Raw genomic sequence first — 6,713 nt, forward strand, 5'->3', positions numbered from 1 at the left:
AATAATTGAAATTACTTTTATAAAATTTGTAGTAAAACGAGTACCAAAATGGGGAAAACTAGGTGTCTTACCCATCTTGTTGCGACTGCCTAGTGTGTTTGCTTTTAAATTCTAAAATTAATTGACACCAAATCAACCAGAATCAACGACGTCTGCACTAAATCATACGGAAAAAAACGTGCATTGCGGTGGCGAATCAACAACTCGGTCAATATCAGGTTACGGAACTAAAAGGAAATAAAAAAACGTCTACACCAAAATACAACATATAAACATAAACATATTTAAATAAAGAAACTCGGCAAACAAACAACACATGCGTGCTGCACCGAAGAACTTATGTGAATCCGCCCGAAATTGATAGACAAAAAACTTGTAGCGAACAAATAAATGTATGTTACGACTGCAAGTTGATGCGAATTGGGCCATCAATCTACACAAATACGGTCGGAAACAACAATGTTGGTACTAAACCAAAAACATGACGTTTTAACTAAGAAATTTGTTTTAAATACAAAAGAAAAAAAACAAAAAAAAAAGTATTTTGATTCAAAAATATCGAAGATGAAAAGATAAACCTCAAAACGAATTTTTTGTTAACATCGAATATTTTGTTTCAAAAGATAACTATCAAACTCAAATATTTTATATTAAATAAAATAATAATAAACATTAAAACAATATAGAAATATGCGAGATTAGTTAATACGAAAATGTTAAAATAAAAAAGAAGATGAAAATAAGAAGTGTGAGAAATATTTGTGGTTTAAAATATCTTTAAAAAAATTTAAGAAAAACAATAATAAAAAATTATAATTTAAAATATAAATAAAGAACAAAAAATGTAAAAAAAAAAAAAAACTAAAAGCTAAAAAATGTTTCCCATGTCTTAGTCGTTAAAAAAAGACGAGAAAGACACAATGTAGAGAAAAAGACACAAGATCACCGAATATAACATAATGTCGAGCAAATACAACGCAATGTGAGTGATACAACACAATATCAAGAAAAAAAAAGAGATAATGTAAAGAGAAAAAACGCAATCAATGACCAAAACAAACAGAAAGACAATAATAAATAAAAAAGACACAATAAAAATTTTCCCTCAATATTGTGTCTTTTTTTGGAGCGAGAAAGACAGTGGAAACATTGTTTTTTGTTTAGTTTTTTTTTTTTTTTTTTTTACTTTTTTTCGTTTTTTTAATTTTAAGTTATGATATTTTTAATTATTTTAAGGGTTTTTTTTAATACGGCTACAAATATCAACACACAATTACAAATGCTAGGATTTAAGAAAATAATGCTAATATTGAAAACATTTAATTCAAAATTTACAATCTCATTCTAAAACTTGTCACTCGAATGCTCCGTCTTCTGTTACATCACGAAAAGCAAACCTAAATCATGATCTCCGTCAATATCTCCAGTACATTCAATTAGAATAACCACTAGACGACGAGATCAGAAGATTAAATCGGTTAAGCTTTGTAATCTATGACAACCGCACAGAAGTAGCACCAATAGTGCGTGCCAATTTCCTTATGCCAACTAATTGAAAATACCTACTATATGATCTTTTAAAACGCAATACAACATAATAAAACCCTTCATAGTCATTAAGATATATCAAGACCGAATATGAGTCATCAAGTCCTAATAAGTATTACTATGGCCCATTAAGACATATGTCATATTATTTGTTAGTTACATCTAATATGACTTACCAAAGCCTAATGTAAATCTTTAAAACATAATTTGACATAATAATGGAGAGATTCCATAACAATGCAATTTAAAAAAAAAGTAATTAAGAGGTCAAAAACATCATGAAAGACACATTGAGACCAAACATGATGCGGATATTTCCTATTGAAGAACCTTTGGGTTTAAAGTTTGTTTGACTAATCTATGAGAATTCTTGAGCCGTTTGAATGCTAACCAAGAAAATGGTTCAAATAAGAATAAAGAGTTTCCTAGGAATGGTAAGAACCAATAGATTTTTGACATTTGGTATTAAAACACATGGTAAAAAAATAATTTTAGGAAACTATGTCGGTTATAATAGTGAAAGAGTAATTTTAGGAAACTATGTCGGTTTTTGGTAATTATAAATCTTAACCATTGAACATGATCCAATGGCTATGATTTATTCTTAGTCTTCCTAGAAAACTACTTCTTTTTACTATAACCCTCCCCTGCTAACCAAAACTGCATCAAAACATATTGTCTAAGACGTGTTTATAAGAAACATTTCTAAAGTCTTTTATTTATGGAACAAAAATAAACCCTAGGACATTTTGGAAATAAGTCATTTTAAGAATTTTCCATTTGAGAAAAAATGTTATAAGTATGAACTTAAAAAAAAGAATAGATTTTCCTTTTTTATACGTCACATGCATTTTTGTTTATACAATTAGAGTCATATATCATTTTGAGGATTAAAATGAAAGTCCCACTCAAACAATTAGCCCGCTCCTTATCACACCCCGTTGAGCGATCTGCAGAAGCGTAAAACAGAAATGCAACAGATACAACCGGTATCAAATACATTGTTCATAAAGAAACATTACGAACTAATTCACAATATATTACATCGTTCTAACATCTTTTACAAACTAAGTGATTCAAGCAAACTAGTCCGTTAACTACTTCACTTCATACTCGAATGCTCATAGCATCGATCACAATCCTAACACGAAACACATAAGCAATCTATTCCACCTTTCTGATTACCTGAAAAGCATGTTTAAAAAAACGGTCAACTACGAATAGTTGGTGAGTTTAATAAGTTTAACGAAATCAGTTCTGTGTACTACACATTCATAGTTTGTATGTACGCGCGTATGTAAAAATATGTATTTATGTTTGTATAAATATGTACAGCCGTATCCTTGTGTGTGCATATGCACACATGTAAGTTTATAATATGAATTATAAATTTCGGTAAAATCGTGATTGTTTGTTCGTACTACGTGTTTTCAATTTCCGTGTTTAACCAACCACTGTGGACCCCCTTCCTCCCACAACGATTCCACATAAACTCAACCACTGTGGCCCCCCTTCCGCCCACAACGGTTCCGCGTAACATCAACCACTATGGTCCCCCTTCCGCCCACAATGATTCCACGTAAACTCAAACATTATATAGTGCACACGCAATTAATTAGTATTTTCTACACATAGTATTTACTACGCCTATTCACATAACATGTATATATACACATATACACATATAGTATTTATCACGTATCACCAAACAATGTGGCTCCCCATCCGCCCACAATATGTATAATCACATAATTTTCTTAACATTCATGTCATAATCAAGTTAGTTCGTTTAATAAGTTGCAGCAGAACTTGGCTCATAGGCCATACTCAACTTTAGTTTATAAGTTGCAGCAGAACTTGGCTCATAGGCCATACTCAACTTTAGTTTGGTACTACAGACCACGTTATTCACCCATGCCCGTTACAGACCATGTTATTTATCCATAGCTGTTACAGACCATGTTATTCACCCATGGCCGTTACAGACCACGTTATTCACCCATGGCCGTTACAGACCACGTTATTTCCCCAACCTGTTATGTTTAGCATTATATAGCGTATTTGTATAAACAGGTTGTCACGTACGATTTCATTATGTTTTGGCATTCATAGTGTTTCCATTTAATATATCAATCACGATAATAATCACCTTTCATCAGCACGTAGTTTATCATTATGTTTGTAGGAATTTTTCATATATGAAGGTTCAGGTATTTTTCGTTCTGAACCTTTTTCAAATAGATAATGCATATGAACATGCTTTTCACCCCAAAAATTCGTAACACTGTTTAAAGGGTGGGGTCATGAAACTCAAGGTTTTGTAGGCACTCAGTGCGAGATCGGCTCGGGGTTCGTTTCCCTTGCTATCACTTAGTCTCTTTGCGGTTTTCACCCGTTTTTACTCTCTTAACCCAATTTCCGGGTTCTCGTTCTTCTATACAAGCTAAGTACAGGTCCTATATCACAAACCAAGCATGTATCATCAAGAGAGTAGCCATGAAAGTTAGGGTTTTGGTTAGGGTTCAAAACAGAACTTTTGAACCGTAACAACGTCGTTTAAACCCTCTAATCTGTGTTTATGGCCAAAAAAACTATCAAACCAGGTTCCTAACCATGTGTATGGTCAAAACATGTTTTTGGACAATTTTTAGGATTTTTGCATGGTTAGAAGTGATTTTTGGTAATCAAACTATGTTTATTTGATATTAAACTTGATTAAACATGTGTAAAAGTTGCTTAAATAAGCAACTTACCTTAGGGTTTGGTGTTTTTGGTGTAAGAACAGCAGGGGTGTTAACTTTCTGGAGAAGAATGGACACAAAATATCTCATTCATGTTTATTTATATAAAACAACATTCTAATATATATATTAAAGGCATTTTTTTTCAACTTTGGCGGGCTGGGCTTGTTGGACCCCCTTTTGGGCCAATTTGGCCCACTCTTCTCGATTTACGTCCCCGAACGCAAAATGCCAAGTCTAAAGTTATTTTGGGTTTGGTTTTTGGTGCGAAAAATATATCGGGTACGACAAACAGTGCGAAAACGAGTGTTTTTCGGCTATTTTTGTGTAAATTTACAAAAACATAGTACTTGTTTGTAAAAATTGAAAATATTTTCATTGATCACTTAAAACATCCCCAACAAGTGTTTTGTAGATCCATTTCGGCTTAACGGATGATACAATGCTTGTTTCGGAACTATCTTTCGCGTTTAAATCCATAACGGGTAGTTAAACGAGCATGTTTTCGTTTAACTAGTTTGCTATCATACCAAGGCCTTAATATCAATATGTTGGCTTATCATAGACATATATCACTTATAGATGGCCCCTCGGGATATCTGGGTCATAACCAGACCCATTCGGTTAATCGTTCGTTCGTTACGTAATAAGCGGTTAATCGCTTATTCGATATATGAATACTAAGGTGTACCTGGTTTTTCCATGGATGTCACGCTCCTTCCTCTCATAAACAAGTAAAACCCTAATCTACCCCAAAACCGCCATTTCCTCTTCCCCACCTAGCGATGATGAAGCCCTAATCGGATTCTTCCTCACATTCTTTACTTAATTAGACTCCTCAATCGAAGGTAATCTCTCTTATTCTTTATCAATTAGTTGTTTATTTTTCTAATAAACCTTTATATTTTATAGTAGATGAACAATATTTGTTTGGAAAAGTTTTTGATTTCGTACATAGTTTTTTAATTATAACTTTAATTAGACAATTGTGAATGCGCTATTAGGTACTTCTGCTTGATTTTGGACTTTTAGTTTATTATTATTGGTTTGTATTTTGTCTTATAAACTGCCGTTTGAAAGTTAATTCGATTCATATTTTATATCAATCTAGTTTATTTGATGAGACTATTAGTTTAATGTGAAGTTTTCTTATACATGGAGTTTGGCTTGGCATTAATAATATGCTAAAAAATAGAAACTACATAACGCATCTGCACAGTTTTGGATGTGATTTAGTAGACGTTAATTTTTTTTGGCTGTGATTTAGTAGACGTTAATTTTGGAGAAGCTGATGATGTGGAAGACATTATTCAGAGCATTATGTGGATTGGGTCGACACGAGGGCGAGTGAAGCTTACGTAAATCTCATTACTTTTTGTATGTTTTTTTAACTGCTTTATTGTATAATAATGTACAAGGTTTCTCATTAAGAAAAAAACAAAACAGAGTTTGGTCTTTTTTTCGCCCCAATTAAAGTGTGCACCGGGTACAACCTGAAATCGGACTCGAACTTGGAACCGAACCTATTAAACACAGGTCAGTCCGAGTTTTGAAACGGGTTTTATGGGACAAGCTCATGGGTTTCACTGGTTTGTTAAAAACTACAAACTGTGATGAACGGTTTGATTTGCGGTTTATACCAAAAGCCGGAACAGAACATAGAGTGTTATATAATTTATATCGGGTTTAATACTAAACAAAATGACTAACTTACAAACTGGTTATAGGCATTTACAAACCAATAAATTCTTTAGGTACAAGAAGCTTTTTTAATTTTGTGTAAAGCATTGAACATTCGTCTGTTCTTAAGAATGATGTGTGAATTTAATATTACAGGTGCAATATTTTGAGGAAAAAATAGTTGAGTTGGAACGAGAAAAAATAGCGGAGTTGGAATGATGAAAGGTAGAGAGCAAGGCTATGTTGGAGAAAATTGAAGAAAATGCGAGATTGTACGTTGAAATGGAAGAAAAACTTCAGTTATTGGCACGAACCTAACTACAAAATTTTGTACCAAGTTAAGATATATGAGTTTATGTTGGTAAGCTAAATTTCAGTTTTTATTGTATTACTTTTTGGATGATTTAGATCATTTTATATTACATTTGAATATTTATGCTATTTGGTTTGGATATTTTTCTTTGGTATGATATTTTATAAAATTAGAATATAATATTTACAGGAAAAAAGTAGAAAGAATATTAAAAAAAATATTGATAAGTTCCATCCAAAATCTATGGCTAATCCGTAGCGAAAACATGCAAATTTATGTAACTAATTTGTAGGAAAAATAACCCAAAATCTGCAGCTAACTTTCGTTGCAAAAACCATAGCAAATTTTCGTAGTCAGACCGCAAAATCTTTGAATGAAATTCGTAGCAAAAGTTGTAGCTAAAACTCGGTAGCAAACTTTGTAGCCAAAAA

This window comes from Bidens hawaiensis, unplaced genomic scaffold, assembly GCF_021521415.1.
Source record: "Bidens hawaiensis isolate Kalapana, Puna unplaced genomic scaffold, B.hawaiensis_p1.1 tig00008100_1, whole genome shotgun sequence".
Classification (NCBI taxonomy): domain Eukaryota; kingdom Viridiplantae; phylum Streptophyta; class Magnoliopsida; order Asterales; family Asteraceae; genus Bidens; species Bidens hawaiensis.